Source organism: Galeopterus variegatus, unplaced genomic scaffold (genome assembly GCF_000696425.1).
Source record: "Galeopterus variegatus unplaced genomic scaffold, G_variegatus-3.0.2 Scaffold1379, whole genome shotgun sequence".
In the NCBI taxonomy this organism is placed as follows: domain Eukaryota; kingdom Metazoa; phylum Chordata; class Mammalia; order Dermoptera; family Cynocephalidae; genus Galeopterus; species Galeopterus variegatus.
The window spans coordinates 166924-189063 of NW_007727490.1; the positions used below are offsets into that span (position 1 = coordinate 166924).

General features: G+C 44.6%; 1 long non-coding RNA gene across 1 annotated transcript in view; it reads right to left on the bottom strand.

Moving 5' to 3' along the window:
* Positions 1 to 953: 953 nt before the first annotated feature.
* LOC103593614 overlaps positions 954 to 22140 on the bottom strand; it is a 32461-nt gene continuing 11274 nt past the window's right edge. The window contains exon 2 of the long non-coding RNA XR_550769.1: positions 954 to 1331. This is a non-coding gene — a long non-coding RNA (uncharacterized LOC103593614). The remainder of the gene's footprint in view (positions 1332 to 22140) is intronic.

Consider the following 22140-nt stretch of genomic DNA (forward strand, 5'->3'; position numbering starts at 1 on the left):
CCTTACTCAAATATTACGACCGGCCTTCCCGTCTCCCCTGTTATAAGCTGATCTCCGCCTCCCGCATACGTTCTGGCTGTATTCCCTAGCCGCCTTCTTGATTTTTTTTGTATGTGTTTTAACTGTACGTATTAACAAGAGCCAACACTTCAACCATTCATTCCTTCACTCATTCATTCCTTCGCCAGATATTTCATGAGTGACAATTCTGTATCAGGTGTTCTGCTAGACATTAGGTGGACACCTGGCTAAGAACGTGGCCCTGCTGCTGAGGCTTCTGCAGTATAGAAATGAAGCCCCGGCACTCCCCTGGGAGGGCTGAGGCATTAAAACAAACTGTAACCCCAGCAACCCTAATTAGGAAAGTAAAGTCAGTGCAAGAAAATCATCTTAATGTGCCTTGTTACGAAGAGGAAAAGATACTCGGATGGGTGGCTACTAGTGGGGATGTGCCCCTGCAGAGATCCTGGAAGAGTACAGGATTGATCGTTGAGGGACTTCCCAGAAGTAACGTTACTCTCCTTCTGCTGAGGACAATCCAAGAGTGAACAGCTGTCAGGAGTAGTGTGAATTGCTAGAAAGAACGTCTACTGCCCCCGGGAGACCCTGCTCACAGCATCACCTGAACCCTGGAAGGTACCAGTGAACAGTGTCTCTGACCTTGCCATATGCCCAGCCGTGTATATATAAGAGGCAGATAACTCTTAGACCACGAGCTGCACGTCCTGCCTTCTCGGAGAGCGTCACTGCTGCAGGTCGGGTCACTGCAGAGGGTACTCAAGCATTTTTCTCATGATCTGTGGGTGGCTGGCACATCCTTACGTGCAGTAACGATCCCTGGGAAGCTGCAGGTGCTCTGGCATCTTGGATGTCTGCCTGCTTTTGTCAAGACCACTTGACTCATCTGACCAATGTCACTGTGCATGTTTTCACACAGCGTAACACACAGCCTCTGAGACTTTGCCATGTATTTATTTGTTATTCTTCCATAGCTGCCCTCTTCCTGGGTGGGTCTGAAGCACAGCCATGCACTTTCTGAAATCCCTGACTTCCCCAGACCTTGTCTCTTCTGCCCACACCACCAGCCTTCACCCTCCCCTGCAGCCACACCCCGACGTGTGGGTCCCCCTCCCGAACGCTAGTGGGTCCAGTCTCAGCTTTCTCCAGCCTGGTTGCTGCTTGTGGGAGGCCACCAGAGGGTGTCAGGCTGTCTGACCCAAGGAGGGGTGTGGTATTCTGCAGAAGTTGAGGGTCCAGGTCCTTTCTGTCCAGCTGCCATCAGAAATATATGTGTAGCTCTCCTTGCTTGGACCACCATGCCAGCATTTCCCCTGCCAGGGAGAATCAGAACAAGCGAAAGTGTAGTTAGCAATGTGAGGGACAGATGCATGAGGTTGGCAGCTCCTCTGGTATCTGCACAGTAATCCCCTTCCAGGCCCCTCGTCTTGGGCTCTCTGGTCAACTCAAACCCTATCTCTCACCACCCACTTGGACCTGGCAACTCATAAGCAACTGAAGCCATTTCTGTCTAAATAAATATACTTCTATCCCCAATTCTTCACCTTTAATGGCCTCTTATGCCCCCAGAATCAAGCCCAAGTAATTTGCTTGATGTTCGGGCCCCATAAATGCAACTTACACAATCTATCCAGCTGGTCTCCCTGCCTCCAGACTTCATAAAGTGCAGATTCATGCAATCTATCCAGTTCGTGTCCCTGCCTCCAGGCCCAATAAAGTGCAGATTCATGCAGTCTATCCAGTTCGTGTCCCTGCCTCCAGGCCCCATAAAGTGTAGCCTCGTACAATCTATCCAGTTAATCTCCCTGCCTCCAGGCCCCATGAAGTGCAGCCTCATGCAGTCTATCCAACTGGTCCACCTGTGCTCTGACACCCCCACCATCGATCCTCAGCATACATCAATGTCAGGCATGTTCCTCCACCCCTGAAGGAGTTCTTGCCACAGCCTGGCTCCTCTCTTATCCACCCGCCAGAATGTTCTCATCCTCCCTCCCACATCCTTAAGTGCTACCATACCTCCAGGCCCAGCTGATCCCCAACACCCTCAAAGCCTCTCTGGCCACCCCAAGCATGATGGATCTCCCTCTCTTCTCTGATTCCCTGCTGTCTTTATGGTCTGTCCTGCAGGAAATGTAGGTAGTTGTTTTTCTATTGCAAAGTATGTGAAATGTGCATCCCAAAGCCCTGTGTTCAATGTCTGCCTCTGCCACACCCTAAACAAAGATAGTTAAACTCCTCCCATATCATCCCTAATGCCATGTGTGTGTCTATGTGAGTACCATGAAGCACTTCCAAGAGCAAGCCAGAGCATGGCTAAACACAAACCAGCCAACCATCACTTGCCACATCTGTTCCTGCACATGTGAAACAGGAATGATGATACAAGGTGTGCTCCAAGCTTCATAGGGAGACCGCAACAGCCAGGTGCCTGTGAAACTGCTTTGGAAAAGGTAAAGACTTACAAAAACTGATATTATTACTGTGCCTATGCAGTAGACACCCATCAAATGAAAAGATTTAATATTTGTAATTTCAGTTATTTGGTAGCAAGCCCAAAGTTCCATAGCATAAAGTAACTGGTACTCTTATTAAAATGCAAATTTAACTCAAAAGCACACACTGCAAGCCTGGTGTTCCGGGGGCAGCAGTTTGCTCGTGACTAAGTGCTGCTGACCACGTGCATGAGATTCACGAGGACATCACCCAGGTGCTTTCTACTGACTTGGTCAGTACGCAGTAACTCCTACAAAGCAAAAACCTTTGTTTCCTTGCAAAATTCCAGTGGTCATCAAGTGAAAGAGAACACTTTAGCAAATGGTAAAAATACATATTTTTTGTTGTTTCAAAGGGAAATGAACAGAAAGCTCATTAATCTTCACATACACCCATGACTAAGGAGCCTGTATAAGCACTTCTGCGTTCACAAATGTGGAGTTATGGCAGGTGCTTGGACACGATTTCCAAATGCTAAGGGTCTACATTAGACTCAGTCCTCACAAGGTGAATGTCAATTATCCATCATGAGCTTTAACCCCGGGTCACCCTCCTCGGGGAACATGTTCACGTGTTCTCAGAGAATTCAGCATCGTTTTTACATGAGCCCAAAGTAAACATCACTGGAGGAATCCATCTGACCTACAGTTAAAAATGGCAGAGTAAAAAAATGGGGTTTTTTGATTCCCTCCTGGAATCCTACTAAAATAAAAGTAAGGGAAATTTTAAAGAGAGAAAGAGGACGTAAAGTTACAAAGACAAATAGGGTAATCATTAAAAGCCAATTGGTAAATAACAGAAAGCCACTGGAGGAATAGCTTTTGACTTAGGAGAGGGCAAGGTTTAAAACGCGAGTGTCTGCAGAAGCCAGTGAGATACAAGTTGGTTGATACAAGGCTCAGGAGCTAGAGGTATCAGGTACAATAGAAGTGGCACTGAAGGGCAAGGCTAAAAATTGGTTGCATTTAGACATACCCTTCCAGATCTCCTCTGCAATCTCACAAAGCCAAGTACCTGCTCACCTACCACCCTGTCAAAAGATGGAAAGCTTATTCTGGAGAAACAGTACCATGAAGGCCTGGACTCAAGGACAGCTGGCACTGTGTAAGGCAGGGGGGAGGCACTGTGCTGAAAATAGGGGTGGAAGTACGATGTGAGAGTGAGACAGTCTGCCACCTCCCCTTCTCTGCTTCCAGGACTAGATCAGGCAGGCAACTGGAGAATTCTTTCCTTGAGAAACCAAAGGATTCCAAAAGAAGAGGACTGGTGACGTTGACATCTGGAGGTCCTCAGTGAGAAGAAGGTCTGGTCCCACCTTCATCCCTCTGCAGTGAACTCGCCAGTGAATGAGCCCCACAGACACGGAGCTTGCAATCAGCCAGTAAGTACTTTACTCTTGGACGTGAACAGATATCCTCAAATGCACATCTGGGGAAAGCCTCCAACAGGTCAAAACAGAAGAGAGCAACTCAAGAGGAAACAAAGTTTAAAAAGCAGAAATAAAAAAGTATTTGAATATATTAAAAATCCTCAGATGAATAAGAGGGAATATTTTATACAAGAAACAAGAACAGGCTGCTATAAAAAAAAAAAAAAGAAAACATCCAACAAAAAGAAAAAAATTCTTGGAAATTAAAAATATGGCAGCCAAAATTTAAAAATTAACAGAAGAGCTAAAAGATAAAGTTGAGAAAGTCTCCCAGACAATAGGATGAAACTATAATGCAAAAAGGTAGAGAAAAGATAAGGAAATTTGAGAACCAGCCCAGGAGATCCAAAGTCTGATTTACAGAGTTCTAGAAAAAGAGTAGAAGACACAATGTGGGAGAAAAGGAAAGTAAATTTCCAGGACACCGGCTGTGCTGGGGTAGAGAGAAAGCAGGCAAGATGGAGCGGAACGGGGGGAATGCGAGGCTCAGAGTGGCAAACTCCATGGGAGAAAAGGAACCAACAGAGGGAGCCCGATGCTTTCCCCACGTGCAAAACGGTGTTTTGAGGGGTTTTCCGACTCTGTTGGAGAGTTTGCAAAGAGTTACATTGAGAAACACAGAAAATCAAGCAGGTGAAGAAAATGGGGCAATTATTAACAAAATGTTTACAAGAGATTAAATGAACATTATCATAATATACTGCTTGGCAATGCAGAAAATAATATTTGGTAGTGATAATGACAGAAGCACGTAGCACTGATTTAACTAAAAAATTACGTGGGAGGCAGAGAAAGTTGCAGAGAGCACATGGTTTTACATGCAAAGGCAAGAGGTCATGCCCCATCACAGGGTCAATGTCAAGGTCCGTGCGGTAGCTGACAAGGCCCTGTGCAATCTGCATCACCCCACCGTCCCATTCTGACCTCACCCCTGATCGCTCTCCCCTCTCTTGCCTTGCTCCAGCAATAGAGGCCCCTTGGACGTTCTGTCCCAAAGTTGCACCATGTCCTCCCAGCTCAGGGCCCTTGCACGCGCTGTTCCCTGTGTTGAGAATGCCCCTCCCCCACATATCCATGGGCCTCCCTCCTCCCACGCTTCAGGTCTTTGCCCAGATGCCATCTTCTCGGAGGGTCAGCCCTTCTCCCTTCCCTTACTCAACGCTGCGTTTCTTCCTGACATGGCCGGCCACCCCCAGCGCTGCTTCCTTTGCTCCACGTTATTGACAACCACTTCTGTGTAGAGGACCACCTCCACATGATGAGATGGTTACAGTGATATTCAGTCTAAGTGCTTTATTATTCCCGCCATTGGAATGAAAGCTCCATGAGGACGGGGAATTCTGTCCACTGCACATATCCATGATCTGTTCACTAATGTACCCATGTTTAGAACAGAATGACCGACACATAGTTGGTGTTTTATAAATACTTGTTACATGAAAAAACAAATCAAGAAATAGTAACACATGCAATGATTGAGAAAAACAAAGGTAAATACCAGAAAACAAACTGTTAAAATAATTGAAAGTGGTCATTCTGAGGACTTGGACCCACAGTTAGGAGAAGGGAGGTAAGGGCCTGCTGGTTTTCCTTACAAGCTTCATAGTTGTTGTTTGGCTTTTCAAACTATGTGCACGTATTACTTTAATAAAAATTAAAATTATTTTTAAAATATGCTCACTGTTTTTGCCCCCCACCCAAATCATATTTCATTTCAATACCAAAATGAGTGACTGCTGCCCCTTTGTGTCCTTCCCACCACCTCCAATCCATGCCAAGTCCTGAAGCTTTCACCTCCCCTATCTCACCTGGACACTGGCAAAAATTTGTAGCTGGTCCCCCTGCATCCATTCAGCCCCTCCAATCCATAGCACTGTGGCCTGATGATATTTTCTGACACAAATCTGATCCTCTCATCCCACCCAGGGCTGCCTGTTGTTCCTAAGCAGAAGGTGAGGTCTCAGCCTGCAGACCCAGCTCCGTGCTGGCCCTTGCCCACACTCACCGTGTTTCCCCAGCTCAGGGGCTTTGCACATGCTGTTCCCTCTTCCTGGAATGTGGTTTCTACCTCCCTTGACTGTTTACCTCCTGTCATCCTTCAAATATCACCTAAAATATTATTAAGTCAAGTTCCCCTATTTTAGGCTCATCACAGCAGTTTTGTGACTATCAGGCCTTTGAAACACTTGTCACCATTGCCATTTTATACCTGAGCTTATTGGATTAACATCTGCCTCCAGTCCCCACCATCAACACTAACACACACACACATCCACCCACACACAAACTGTCAGCTGCATAAAATGAGGAAATCATGTATTTCATTTATCATTATATCCCCAGTGCCTAATACATGGTAGGAGCTTAACAACTATAAGTTGAATAACTCTTTCGAAACGCTATGTTTTACTACTGCAACAACTAAAGGTACTACTTGGGTTTAAATAACGTTTTATTCATCTGTCTCATCTCTACCCTAAAGTTCTAGGACTTGGAGACTGCACAACTTCCTTTTAAAGCCTGCTCCCCCTCTCCTCTCTATACTACCAGCCCTATCTTCATGCATAATTTCTGGAAATGTGTACGACATAGAGTGTGCAAAAGATCATATGTTGCATGGGGTTTCTGTCCCGGAGAGCTAACGTACTATAAAATCCTCCTTTACACTTTGCCTTTTACACATACTCATCAATGATATATCCCCAGCACTCCAAATATGCAGATATAATGTCTAAATTAATGTTACCTTTCTTCACAACTCAACACACATTCAATTGGCTGAATTCCAGTGAACATCTGATTGAAGCTGAAGATTCACCACTTTAGGCAAATCTAATGATTTTCATCTTGTCTCAACTGTATTAAGTTTTAGCACCTATGTGTTATACTGTAGATGTCTCTATATTCCCCACACTTTTATAAAATAAGGGCTAAAATACAATAAAGTTGCCAAATACACATACATTATTATACAAAAAATATAAAATAAGGGCAAAAATACAACATAGTAGCAAATGATTCCTACTTTATATATAAAATTAGGGTAAAAATACAATAAAGTAGCAAATTACTGTACATACATTATTATACAAAAAAGATGGTGATATTGGCTGGCTGATAGGGCCACCATGAGAATGGCCATTTGTCAGCTAATGCACAAAATTCCAAATGCAGCATAAGATGGGATGTTACAGGCTCTAAACTTGAACACCTAATGTCGAGCACCACTTGCTTAGGTGCAATTAGGGACTAGCTGATAATCCTTGCTGAGTAAAACAAGTTTAAACTTGTCCTTTTTTTATTCTTTCTACTTATCCAAGACTGTAGGATAAACCAAACATTCCTCACTGTTCTTTCTAAAGAGTAAGACTATCAGATTGTCTTCCTTTAAATTCCCCTTCAGACACAAGCTGTATGAGTCATGGGGAGTACAATTTTTTGTGTGTTTACAATATAATACAATTGAACAACTAGATCTGAGAATGCCCCCATCCTCTGCCCCCTATCAGTCTCTGGCAATAGCTGTTGGGGGCCTCATCCTTCGATGGGTGCTACTCCCCAGAGCCTGGTCTATGCCACATCTGCAGGGCAAGTCTGGGGTCAGAATCCGAATGCTCCTCCATTGCTGGACCCAGTGTGTAGCACTGAGCATCGTGAGACAGCCACAGGAAAACTATAGGGATCTTCCCAAAGTTATGTTCACCATGACTTTTAATAGCATATGTACATCATAATCATCAACAAAATGAAAATTAAACAAGACACCATTCTGTGCCCACAAAAATAAGCAGTTAGCCCCCCCCCCACCTGGAATATTCGGGGGTCACATAAACACTCTCATATAGAGCTGGTGATTTCTTCTATCTCTTTGTCTCTTGATTTCTATAACCATCCATTATAATTTTTCAAGATGGGAATTTTTTCTGATTCCAAAAAAAACACACCCATTGTAACAATACATGCACTTCAGAAAACTAAAAAAAAATAAACTAAAATCATGCATGTCACTTCTACCCAGAGAAAACCACTTTGTCTTTGGAGTCACACAGACCTGTTCTTAAGCCAGTGACTCACTTGGTGGCCTCACGTGATAAATGGCAATTATCACTGAAGCAACCCCAGAGTGTGACGATTTAAGATGATGCTGGTATGAGGCACAATGCTCAGTAGTTGGTAGTTATGACTAGTATCGTTATTAATACATTTCCAGTCTTTTTTCCATGCGTATATACAACCTGTCAACGTGCACTTTTTGTTTCCACAAGGTGGCTTTTGTGTGCTGAAAGATTATTTAGAAGACACATTGCTTTAATAAATACTCAACTTATTAATGTTTTAAATCTTTAAATCAAGTTCTTCCTTAAGCTTTTGAGTTCAACTCACATATTTTATTATTTTATTCATAAGCAGAGTTTGCCTGCTTTTTTTTTTTTTTTTTTTTTTTTTTTTTTTTTTTTTTTTTTTTTTTTACAAAAGCCTGAACTCCTTGAGAGTGATAAGAAGAGACCCACACCTTTAAGGATATGCGCTATGTACTGAATGTTTGTGTTCCCCTGAAAATTCATATGCTGAAGCTGGAACCCCTGGTGTGGCTGCATGTGGAGATGAGGCATCTAAGAAAGCAATTAGGGTTAAACGAGGTCGTAAGGGTGGGGCCCTGTTCTGATGGGATCTGTGTCCTCATAAAAGAGGTAGAGACACTGGAGCTCTTCTCTCCCTGTGTGCACAGAGGAAAGCTCACGTGAGGGCACAGTGAGAAGAAATCCATATGCAAGCCAGGAAAAGAGCCCCCACCAGATATCAATTTGCTGACACCTTGATCATAGACTTCTAGCCTCTAGAACTGTTAGAAAATAAAATTTCTGTTGTTGAAGCCACCCCGTCTGTGGTATTTGGTTATGGCAGCCTAAGCAGACCAATACAACATGAGAAGCAGAGAAAAGTCCTCCCTTACATCTGGGGAAAAAAGGTCAGTAGTAAGGAAAGAGAAGGGACCCACACACCACTAGATGGTAGCATCCCAGGAGATGGCCAGACATTGGAGGGAAGGACTGCTGGGTGCTCTGAAGGCTCCCAGCCTGGAAATTGCAGAAAAACTTGGGTTTGTGGACTGATGTTTATACCCAGCCTTAGGGTTACCAGATTTAGCAAAAAAAAAAAAAAAAAATACAGGATCCCCAGTTACACTTGAATTTCAGATAATTTTGCAATATTTGGGACATTCTTATACTAAAAAATCATTCATTGTTGATCCAAAAATTCAAATTTTACCTGGGTATCTTATATTTTACCCAGCAACACTACCCAGTATAGGAAGAATCTTCTGGAGCACAATTTAGTAATACAAGTCAAAGTCATTAAGGCATACATAATCTTTAGCATAGCAATTCCACTTCCAGAAATTTATTCACAAGAAATCATAAGATAAAAGATAAACATGTGCAGGTAAGGATATTTTATCAGTCCATTGCTTATAATCATAAAAAACTGAACTAATAGGAGAATGGTTAAATAGTTATAGCATTTCTTTTCAAATGAATGCAGCCTTAAAATTGTAATTTTTATGATCTATTTTTACTAACATAAAAAGATGTCCAGAATATATTGCTATGCTAAAAAGGTAATAAGGTAATTTTAAGTTTAGTTTTATTTTTAACTAGGTATTTTATATGTAGAAGACACACACAAACACATATATACAAAAAAAAACTGGAATAATTATACCAAGATGCTGACAGGTGTTATCTCTGGATTGTAGGATCATTGGAGATCTTTCATTTTGCTCTATACATCTCTGCATATATTATCTCAATGATCATAATAAAACAATAAAGTTATTACAATTTTGAAAAGAAGTACGTGTAACTTTAGAAAAAGAATCATACAGAGCCAAGCCCGTGGAGCACTCGGGAGAGTGAGGCACTGGGAGCGCAGTAGCACTCCCGCCACAGGTTCGGATCCTATATAGGGATGACCGGTGCGCTCACAGCGCTCACTGGCTGAGCGCAGTGCGGCCAGTCTCAAAAAGGACAAAAAAAAAAAAGAATCATACAAAAATGTTCTTTGGTAATTCTATAATCTTATAATCTGAAACAGCAAGTCCATGTGTGGATCCAGGAATTCCTTAATTGGGGGCTGGCTGGTTAGCTCAGGTGGTTAGAGCACAGCTTTATAACACCAAGGTCATGGGTTTGGATCCCCATACTGGCCAGCCACCAAAGAAAAAAAAACAAAGGAATTCCTTACCCTTACCTAAAGTCTTAGACATGTTCCTTACCCTATTTTGGTGTTGATTTATCTAAGCTATGACATGTTTCTTGTCCTAAAAGAGCTACAGAAGAGCCTGGTTGTAGTAGAGATTTGCTATTTTTGCTTGTTGAGGGGGAAGGGTTTACTCTTCTGGCTACCCTACATTCATTTTATCCCTTCTTTTCATTACAGAGCATAAATTTTCTTCTGGAGAAATCATCTCCACACTCCATGCTCAGTCCAAGTTTTTTGGATAAAACTGACTTCAACCTTGGCTCCAAGGTTGTGCATGTGACCCAGAAATGTCTACATTCCCCGACCTAATAATTTACCCAAGTATGAGCATAAAGTGGAATTCTGACCAATGAAATTCACATTATAGACTTTGTCAGGTCAATAGAAACACTTCCTTTTTATTGGACTAGGACCTGGGAGGATGTATGCCTGGAGTTACTATCTTGCCCCATTAGAAGCCAACATGGAGAGCAGAATTGCATTAAGAGAGAGAAAAAAAAAATTACCCCCTGGATCATACTGTACCTGAAGTCCAATTTAAATAAAGTTATATGAGTTGATGAATTTTCCTTTCATGAGTAAGTTTGGGCCAGATTTTCAGTCACTTGTAACCAAAATAAAGCTAACTGGGCCCAGTTAATTACAGAAACACCAAGGCCTAAGCTCTGTAGCATAATTATAATAATACAGATGGTCCCTGACTTACGAGTGTTTGACTTATAATATTTTTGCTTAATGATGATGCAAAAGCGATACACATGCCATAGACACTGTACTTCAAATACCCATACGACTATTCTGTTTTTCACTTTCAGTACAATATTCAATAAATTACATGAGATATTGAACACTTTTTTATAAAATAAGTTTTGTTAGATGATTTTGCCGAACTGTAATCTAAGTGTTTTTGAGCATGTTTTAAGGAGGCTATGCTAAGCTATGATGTTCAGTAGGTTAGGTATATTAAACGTATTCTTGACTTAAGGTATTTTCAATTTACAGTGGGTTTATCAGGTCGTAACCCCATCATAAGTCAAGGAGCATCTGTAGGTATGTTTTATTGATCACTTACTGTGACTAAGACATTTAAAATACATTAGATCATGAACAAGCCCACCCATCCTTTGAGATGGGCATTATTTTCCCTGTTCCACAGATGAGGAACCTGAGAGTTCATGAAATTAAACAATTCACCCAAAATCACATAGCTAGACAGATGGAACCAAGACACCAAGACAAAGTCTGCCGTCTTCCTCTGAACAGTATGGTCTTCCAGGCTAGACTTAGAATTCTGAACTCTGATCTCACACTACAGAGAACTCTTTTACTGGGCTTGGGTGCACTAGCAGTGGAGGTAAATTGACCACCAGACAGCCTTGCTTCCCACGAACAGCTCCCAGCATATGGAAAGTGTACAAACAGAGCCTCAGTTCAAAGTGGGTGAAGGAAGTCACCTTGTTATTATCATTTTTTCTAATTCCCAAGCCAGGATCAAGATGTGAAAAGAAGTTTTTGGCTGACTCGAGTGGTGTCAAATGGCAATCAGCTTGTGCCGTTCTGCAAGCATTACTCGAAGTTGATTCCGTTGTTGAAATGAACCAGACAGCTGCAAATTTTCTACTTCACATGGACTGCCTAAAACTGTATAAGCTGGACATGAGCTATATGTACATGCAGACCTGACACAAAGGAATCCCTGGATTCCAAGAAGTCATCTTTAGCTTCGTATGAATGTGTATAAATATATAAATAAAATGAGTCACACATACTTACCCATGACATGACAGTCTATGTACAATCCATGTTATGTTTGTTTTTCACAGTGACCCAATATCCCTCTCAAGAAACTGAGGTACAACGGGTAGGTTATGAGCAGGTTGATAGAAAGAGCAAAGCTTCTTGCCTTTCAGAGGCAACTGAGAAACCTGGGCCATGGTATCACATTTCTTTAGGCTGCACTTGAAGAGCAGTCAGAGGTCAAGGAAAGGCTCCTGCTGGCCTCAGTTTCTGCTCTCAAGCTGATGCCACCCAGGAACACTCAGGGCAGCCTCCAGTGGAAGGGAGGCACCCTACTACTGGTCCTCGATACCTATGTAAAATATCCAGGGCTGCCTACACAAGCCTGGAGGGATGGTTTGTTTCTAAATAAACCCATTCCTCTAACATCCCCCTTGACCACTTCCTGGCAGCCCTGAATATTTTAGGGAGAACCTTCCAAGAACAAAAGAGATGCTGTTCTTTACTGCCCCTCCACACAGCCCGAGGGAGGGCTTCTGGGCTCCTGGAGCAGGTCAAGGGGACATGGTCGAAGGCAATTGAATTTATGAGACCTTTTGTCCCTCAGTCAGGCAGGTGATAACAGCCACCCCACCCCCATCTCCGAGTGCTGGTGCCCTCTGAGTGCATGAGGGCATTTCCTGCTCTTGAGAAATGCTGGAGAACTGTCTCGCATCCCAGGGCAGCAGCTCCCCAAATACAAAGGCTGTTTTCAGACCCGCATCTGAGCCACAGAGCCCACACTCTGCCCATCCACCCGCGAGCTCCTGGCAGACGCCCGCTAAGTGACTACAGCCCCTCCACCTGCATTCCTAGCAGAGCCTCCCGTGGGTGCATGCCAAGGTCTACCCCCACGTGTACATTAAAGGAGTGCACTGACCTGTTCGTACAGGATTTAAAAACAGTAATGAAACTGACCTAAATCGGACTGATTTTTCTTTTCACATGTGTCAGCAAGTACAAACAACGTCAGTCCAACTGGGCTTAAGACCCACATTTTCCACTAGGTTGTTGTCCCTTTGAGGTGAGAGACTGTGGTATGTGTATCTGTAGAAAGGATTATTAGAGTCTGAAAATGCACACAGCAATACAAGGTGACCTCTGCTAAATGTAAAAAGAATAGAGATCGCATACAGCCTTCATGGAGGAAGTTGAATACAAGGAAGTTGGTGGTCTTTGAAAGAGATTTAGGATTTAGAGAGATGGGGACAGAAGGAAAGGTGGAGAGATGCAGGATCCTATCTGGCCCTAGAAAGGCGGAAATTCCATAGGGATGTGTTCTGGAAGCAGTTGAATGACTAGGAATTGAACTCAGCTGTGGTGATTTAAGGCACGAAGGACACAGGGAAGGAGCAGCTTTCTCAGTGCAGGCCCAGCAGATGTTCATTCTACGAGGTCACAGGCAGAGCTGCTGGAGGTGCAGCCAATGTCCTCCCCAGCCACCCTCAAAAGAGTCTCAAACGCACATTGTCACAGGGGTCATCAGGCCAATGCCCCAGTCCTCCAAAGTGACCATGCCTGTGCACCCCTGGACCTCTCACTTTCTCTTGCCCAGTGGGCTCACTGCCACTGGGCTGAGGCTGCAGAGCAGGCCTTCCATAAATGTTGACTCGTAGGCTGGATGGATTTCACGAGGCTAGAAAAAAAGTAATAGAGAGGCACCCGTTCCTTTCAGATTGCCCAGGTCTGCCACATCCCTGTCTACATCTGAGATGCCCCAAGCCTATAAAGAATGGTCACAGGCTAACTGAGTGATGCCAGGCTCCATGTAGAGCATCCCCCTCAGTACCTGGAGGAGAGGCAAAAGGAAGCCCCCTGTTCTCTGGTCCCAGCCACAAATGGGAGGACACTGAATGATTCCGGACCACACCAGCCTCCGAATTAGTGCACTCGGAAGAAGGGAAGTACTATTTATTTGACCAGGAATCCTTTCATTTATTGAGCAGTGATTATGTGCTAATCACAGCTAATCCTATTAGAATGTGTCTGTGAGGTGAGCGCAATGATCCCCGTTTTATAGTTGAGACACACAAGGTTCCAGAGTGTGAGAAATGTGCACAGGGTCTCAATGCTAGTGAGCAGAAGAGCAAGGGTTTGAGCCTGGATCACTCTGTTGCTGAAGCCTGTGCTGTCTTCTCTGTGCCCCATGGAGTGCCCAACTACCATCACTTCTTCAAAGTCTGAGCTGAACACAAGCTTTCATAGGAGACTATTTGTAGAGGCATCACGTCTTAGCCAAGAAAGTGAGTGAATTAACACTTTGGACTCCAAGACCCAGCTCTATTATAAAGCAGCCATAGTAGCCATGTGGCCTTGGGCAATCAAGTGATCTCTCAGGGCCTCAGCTCATTTTTTCACTGATAAAATGAGAAAGCAAAGCTGGAGGATGAATCAGACCCCTTCCAGCTCCCATGGCTGGGAAGTTTTCCATCTCTTCCATAGAGACACTAGCCCAGACCCAACCCAAAGCTTCTGTCCTGACTAACTGTTTCTAGGAAAGAGGCTCAGGTTGTCTCAGGTTTGACCCTGGTCCAATCTACTGTCTGGAGGATGGATCAGAGAGTACCAAGCTGGCTGCTGGACGCTCAGCCTGGTGGGTGATGGGGCATTCAAGGGGGTACTGTGAAGGACTCTGATGACAACCAACCAGAATGGTAAAGACCCACCAAGCCAGCAGTTCTGGGCCATACGCAACTTTGTGAAAGGAGAGCTGGTCAGTCCCACTCTCCTCTCTCCTCCTTCCAAATCCTCTCACCTGGCAGAAAAGCCACACAGGGTGACTGTACCAGAGGAGAGAGGTAGAGTGGGGACCAGCCTTGCTAGAGGAGAGCATGCTTTTCCTGAAAGTCAGTGTTGGGGACACTGACTGAGCCTCCTCACCGACCCACCAAGTCAACTAACAGCCAGTGGTGGGCAGGCCCTGGGAGGGAAGAATGGCACAGCTGCAGGAACCTGCTGGGGGTGGGGAGCTCCGTCTCAGTTACCAGCGTGGGGAGTAGGTCAGCAGAGGGAAGGCGGACAGTCGCATCGGGTGCTGTCCCCGGGTGCAGCTCTGCTCCCCACATTGCCCATGCAGCAACACCCCAGCTCCTCCCCTCCACCGCAAGCATCCAGGGACAGAGGCTGCAGGATCTTGACACAGAAAGTCTGCAGTGGCTGGGAGCCTCTCCAGGAGACAGCCTGTGCAAGGGAAAAGGTTTGGACAAGGAGAGGAAGAGTAAAGAGAAACAGAAGCCCTTGGTTTGAATCGGGAGAGGTTTTGAGCCCACAGTTGGTTGCTAGTGGAGGATGGGGAAAGGAGAGGGTGCAGTCACCTGGGTATGTTTTCCTTTCCCTGGCCTACCTGGTTAAGCTCCAACTAGCCAGGTGTCCAGAGTGGGGACGCACCGCCACAGGGACCTCCAGCCCCCCAGAGCAGCCTCCTGGGAAGGACTCAGGTAGGCTTTCCGGCTGTTCAGGAAGTGGGATGAGAGCGGGTAGTGGGTGCGAGGGGCAAGGAGAGCTTTGATAATGGGTGACACAATTGCTGATGGGGTGACAGTTGGGGGAAGAGAAAATGTAGCTGGGGGCAGCTGCAGTGTGGATGGGACTCTCCTGGCCCTGGGATGCGCTGGGCCTTCTGCAGACGGTCGGCAGTGGAGAGGCTAGACCTGGGGGCTGAGTGCCAGCATGTCTGTGTCCTCAGGCTGCTGTGGGGGGGATGTGGACTGTCCAGGCCTCCAGGCTTTCTGTCCCTTGGTGCCATGACCTAACGTTCAAGTGGGGTGGAGCATGGGAGGAAACGCAACTGCATGTTTCACAGGGAGGCTCTGTGAGGAGGAACGGTGGCTGCAGTAGATGGACGTGGGTGAGGATGGAAAGAAAGAGCCTCTGAGCATCTGCACTAGGAGAGGCACTGACGGTGGCTGAGGTTGTTTCATCCTGGAAGACTCTCAGGGGAAGGGAGGCTGCCCTTCCCAAGAGGCCTGGCAGGACTGACCATGGGCTGGGCAGAGACCAGCTGCTGCTGGCTGAGGGAGAAGCCGTGCAGCCTTGGGCAGCTCAGCCAGCCTCTCTGGGCCAAGGACAATCATAATAATGCCTGTTCCACTGACCTTAGTGGCTTGTTACGATGTTTGATGGTGAAAAAGAATTGCACCATGCAAAGTGCAATTCAATGTAAAGGTGTGATATGTTATGGCCAGAACTTTTCAGGCTGGTGGTACCCAGCTCTGGCTCCACACAAGAATCTCTTGAAAAGTTTTTAAAAAATGCTGCACCTGGCCCACACCCTAGGTCAATTATTCAAATTGACAGCAGAGTGCCAGGAGGTGGTATTTTTTTTTTTTAAAAAAGCTTCTGGGGTGATTCTGGTGCCCTGTGAAGGTTGAGACCTGCTACCTAAGACTTCCCCAAACTTCTTGAAGATAATCGGTTTAAGCACGCTTTTAAAAAAGCAGATTCTCAGGCCTCTCCTAGGTCTACTGAATGAGATTCTCAGGAGGACTGGCAATCTCTGTGTTGCGCAGGCAGTGAAAGCAGTGTGGACACGTGAAAGGCAGCCCTGGATCCACCTCCCTACTGGACAAACAGTCACACCCAGCAATGCTTCCTGACGACATGGCAAAGCAGCTCCGAGGGGAAGCGTCCCCTCACACAGTATGTGCAGACACATGCTTTTGGGATGGGGTTATGCCAGACAGCCAAATCCAATCCTACTCCTGCTCCACTGGGGTGACAGTCTAATTATAAAATGACAAATTTCCCAGCCAGAAAGCCTGGGAACCTTAAGATAAAAGGGAAACCATAATGTGTTATCTATAACTATCAGCACCAATTACAAGTTTTTTATTGTTTTGTCAATAGACTGGTTGGGTGTTCTTGCTTCACACTCTGTCTGCTGATGCTGTTTCATTCATAAAGTTATACAAACACACATGCGTACACATGCCCTTACATACACTTACACACGTGCACATGCATGCACACACGTACACTCACACATGTACAAGTGCATGCACACACGTACACATACACTCGCGCACACACTCACATTCACATACACTCACGTACATGTACACATATGCTCACACGCAGATACACTCAAACACATACACTGACATGCACATACACTCACTCAAATACACATATACTCACACACATACACATACATTCACACGCATACACTCACACATACACTCACACATACACACACACACACACACACAACCTCATCAAACACACAACGGGAGGGCCAAGAGCATTGAGAGCTGGTACACTCCTCCCCGGCAACCGTTCTCCGGCTGTGGCATTATCTGAGTCGCTGCATTCTACACTAGAGACGCTCTAAGTAGCACAGTCCCTGAGGACCGCTCGGCTTCACGCTTTCATCTCACAGGGCAACATCAGCACAGCAGTTAAGAGCACAACCCTGGAGCCAATCTGCCCAGACTGGAATCCCACCACCCTTTTTACTGGCTGTGTGACTTTGGGAAGCTACTGCTGTGACGTGGAAATGATGACAGGGATACTGGGAAAATCAAATGGTCGGCACAATCGACTCTTAGAAACGTGCCTGGCACACAACATGCTGGGTGAGTGCCAGCTGCTGTTTCTGTGGTTGTTCATTACAGGTGAGCAAGATGAGGCCTGGGAAAGCATCTGCTCACTTTGTCCACGCTTCTCGACTCTTGTAGCAGCACAGCCTAAGGAGAGAGTCATAAGGGTGAACAAATGTTCACTGTAGCATCATTTATAAGAACAAAAAGCTAGAAGCAACCTAAAGGTCCAACCACAGGGGGCAGGTTTCCAAAGTGGTGCATCTATATGATGGCTACGTAATAAAAACCAGAGGTGTAATATGAGAAAACTAGAGACGTAAGATGAAATACTGTGTGATCTCTACAGAGACATAGGTACAGAGGCAGAGCTAGTTTGGAAGAAACCACAACAAAATTCCAACACTGAGCGTCTCGGGATGTAAGGTTTATTATCTTCCTTACATTTTTCTGAATTGTGCTAATTTTCCATAATGAGCAGATATTACTTTTAGAGTCAGAAAATAAACTGCTTGTTTCAAGCAACTAGCTCAAGGTCAAAGCGCATTAGGAGCCCACACAGACTTTCAGTCCCTGTCCAGAGCTTCTGCCGCTTCGTTGGGCTGGACTAGCAGTAAGAAAGGAAGCCAAGCAGGACAAAAATGAGGAGCCAACATTAAGAAGCAACAAGACGTGGTGAAGCTGTGCAGGGCTGGGCCCAGCTCAGCAGCTTCCTAGGGCAGAGCTGAGAGAGTAGAGCTGGACGCTTTGCCAGGACCCTTCCCTCTCAGGGCCACTGTGCAGCACAGTGGGATGACCCCAGCATGCAATCCAACACCTGCCCTGCCTCGGAAGCAGAAAGAGCAAGCTTCGGCTTTGTCTAAAGATACCACGGCATTGCATCAACCCTTCCTTCCCTTATGCTTTCTACAGGCACCTCTGCAAGCATGGAGCTTTAGACCCAGAGGATGCTGGTTAGCATCCCGCTGGTCTGCATTCTCGTCTCTCCTTAATATAGAAGTGCCTTTCCGTGCCCAACATTTTCCAATCATAATGCCAAGGTGCTTGACACAGCCAAAACCAAGGAATGTTTATTTTGCAACATCAAAATAAAAGGGGATCTGGAACCACTTAATAACTAAGACCTCATCTAAGAAAAGTAGGAAGCAAGGAAGGGAGGAAGGAAAGGAGGAGAAAAGCAGAGAGAATAGATTTATCATACTTGATATTAGATAAAAATTGTTACATCTCTTTCTAAACTTTGCTACAACCTGCTCAGTATATTTTTAAATGTTAAGTTCTGATCTTTGTCTATAAAATAAGAGGCCTATGTATATGAGCCCTGAAATTCAATGATTCTATATAAAGTTGAAATTTTAGTAACTCCAACTCTTTTTCAAAGGTTATTCTGGTGGCAAAAGCCAAGCAATAAATTTGCCAAGTTATAAGGGAGCCAGCTGCACACTCGGTGAACACACTTGAGCATTCATAGCATTTTCAAGCAGAAACTCAATTGTCTAACCCAACCATCTCACTTTACAGATCAAGACACTGGGCTGGCGGGTAATACTAACGTTTGCTGAGTGCTAGGCAGGTGACTTGCTCAGGGTCTCACAGCAGGTTAGTGACAGACCCAGAATTAGATCAACTCCCACCTGTGCACAGTCCACTTGTTCTGACTTTCAGTGAATTTTAAAATAAGAGAAACAACCAGATATCAGAAACTCTTCCTCATGTTCAAGATATCCAGAAAAAAAACAGGTACAAAGGCAGCAACAGGGCAAGAGCAACGACATCCTCTCTCCTTTGCCTCTGAGCATGGCAGGGAAACAAACTAATGGAAAGAATGCGGCCCTGGGCCAGCTGGTGGACCAGCAGACAGCTGGCATCGGGCCTTTCTGGGATAAGCAGAGAAGGGGCAAAGGTAAGTCCCTCGGTAGCAAAAAGAAAATCGGCAGAAAAGAGCTCCCCAAAGGACTTATCTGAGCACTGGAGGAACCGGGTCCATCTGGGATGCGTCAGCACCTGAGAGGGAGAGAGTAAGAGCAGCGTCGCACTTGCAAACAGTGTTTAGGAAAACAGAAAGCAATACTGAAAACTCGGTTATTTCAGCTCATTGCCAGTATTTCTTTGCATCTTGTTCAGATTGTGAATAAGATTCTATAAATATGGTAATTAGTAAAGGTTACGCTTGAATAAAACTTTTCCTTAAAAAGTCTGGTTTAGTTAGAAAAGTGCCTGTGGAAAAAACCGCATGTTATACTCTTTGATTTGGTTAACAACACGCGTAGAAACTGGACTGTTCCACCGCGAGCGGTGCAGTAACGCAGGCATCCTCAGCCACCTGGCAAAGGGGGTCCAAATTTTGGACATTTGCTAGCAAAGTGGAACAGAAACTCTAAATCTAACAATAAGAACAACTCTTATAGAGTTATTTTCTCAAAGACTTCTATTTAAGAAAGCTTCAAAGGGCAGTAGGAGAGAGGATATCTTCTTTCACATTATTCAGAGCTTTATCAAAACACTGTTACTGTTTCTGCACAACTCAAGAGGGCTGTGGAGAACTTGAAGAGAGTTGATAAGAAGCCACAAAGTGGTCATTTGAGAAAACCTCTTAACAGCTGAGGCTCCTTGGACTCAAATCCATTGCAAAGAGCTTCAGGCTTCTTTGTTTCTCAACATGTACTCTTTGGATTGTGGTTTTTGTGGGATGTGAACAGAAGTTAGTAAAAAAGGGTGGGGCTGGAGATTCTTTGGTAAAAATAATTTGGAAAATGCTGGGTTAAATAAGTGAAATAGGTTTATTTGCTGTGGGACTTCTCAGAGCCTTTAATGTCATGTTCATATGCCTGTGTGTCTCCAAGAGGCGGCGTTTCTGAACACAGTGCCTGACGCTTCTTTTTCCATGGGCATGTCACGGAGGACCAGTGTTCCACAGACCACAGTTGAGGGGCTCTGGCATGAGTTATTCCAGGTAGTACGGTTAGTTAAGTAGCCATTTCAGTAGACAAAATACGAGGAAGGAGGTTGAAAGTTAGCAGGAGATGTGTAACTGAGATATGGGGAAAACATCCTGACGACAAAGTTCATGAAGCTCCAATACATAATTGAAGGAATCTGTGTTACGGATTCGCTTTCTCCGGGTTTTTCAGAATAGGCCTGGAATAATTTGGAAATTTTTTTAATGTAGGGCAGAGTAATGGAACCCCTGACTTTGAGAAGTCTCTTCCTGCTCAGTTATTCGTGTCATTCTGCCTTTTTCTCTACTTCTATATCATAACATGAGTTCAGCTGACTGACTTGCAAATTAGATACATCCCTGAAATGTTGTATGTAAAGCAAACACATTATCTGTAAATTGAGTCACGTTTCCCACTGACTTGTATTATAATTCCAAAGAACGTTGACCTCACACACATCATCAAAGGCCCATTTCCAAGCCTACTCAGCACTGGAGGACGTGTTCTGTGTCCCTGAGCATCTCTTAAAGCTCGTGCTCGCACTCAAGGACAGCCCATAAGTGAGGCAAGTGAATCGCTGAACCACCCGGTCTTTCCACACACAGCCGTTCAACTTCTCAGTTAATTCCCAGGTACACTGGAAGTTCTTAATGATCCCACGCATTCTGAATGGGTGTCACATCAGTGTTTATGTTCTTCGTTTAGGAATTTATCAGATCCCTGGATATCCTCTTCCACTGGCTTTTTTAGCATGGAAGCAGTTTTTACTCTAAAAGGGTATGAAGCCCCTAAACATGAGTCACCTACGTTACAAACTAGTATTTGATGATTGAATGGCTGCTTCATGGTCAGTGTTAGATTGGAAAGTCCAAATCTACAAAGTAAGAGAAGGGATTTGATGTGTGTGTGTTTGTGTGTGTGTGTGTGTGTGTGTGTTTCCCAAAAGACATTGAGGTGGTTTTCTTTTTAAAGATCTCACTTGGCTTTATTGTGATTCTAGAATTGGGCAACACATCACTCCACAAAATAGAAAGTGTTCCAGTGAGCCCAGCAGAGGAGGTTAGTTTTGTAGACAGAAAAGACTGAAGAAAGCAGAAACAACAAAAAGTGGATTGATAAGGTGGGGATAGGAAGACAGAACAACAGAAAAATAACTGACCAGTTAACATCAGGTTACTTCAGGCTCTCTTTTTGTGTACGGGTTAAAGCAGAGGGAACTTTATTATCATGTCTATTGAAGATTAAAACTGGCCTGTCTGGGAAATTGGTTATTACTCTTTCTCCTGACTTTTCGGAAGGTCAGACCACAGCCTAAGTGACATAGAACTTAGCAAGGGTGACTCCATTTTGATTTTTAGTCTGGTCTTTTGGGGCCTAGTGAAGGAATTTAGTCCAAAACAATGGCCCCCTATAATTTTTCTTTAACAATCCCCCCATTTGGTCACGCCCTCGCAAAACTTAGAGCATTAGCACCACTCTCAGTTAACACTATTCTGGGTTCCAGACCTCAGCATGACTTCATAGATTAAGGTGTCCTCATATCTTTTTTTTGCTGTTCCTGCCCATTTGACCATTTGACAGGAGACTATTTGACATTCATTGGATGGCTGCACAAAAACATTTAAAGCTTTTGAGAGAATACGGTGCACCAGAGATTATGACCGTCAGGAGGCTGACACCTAGA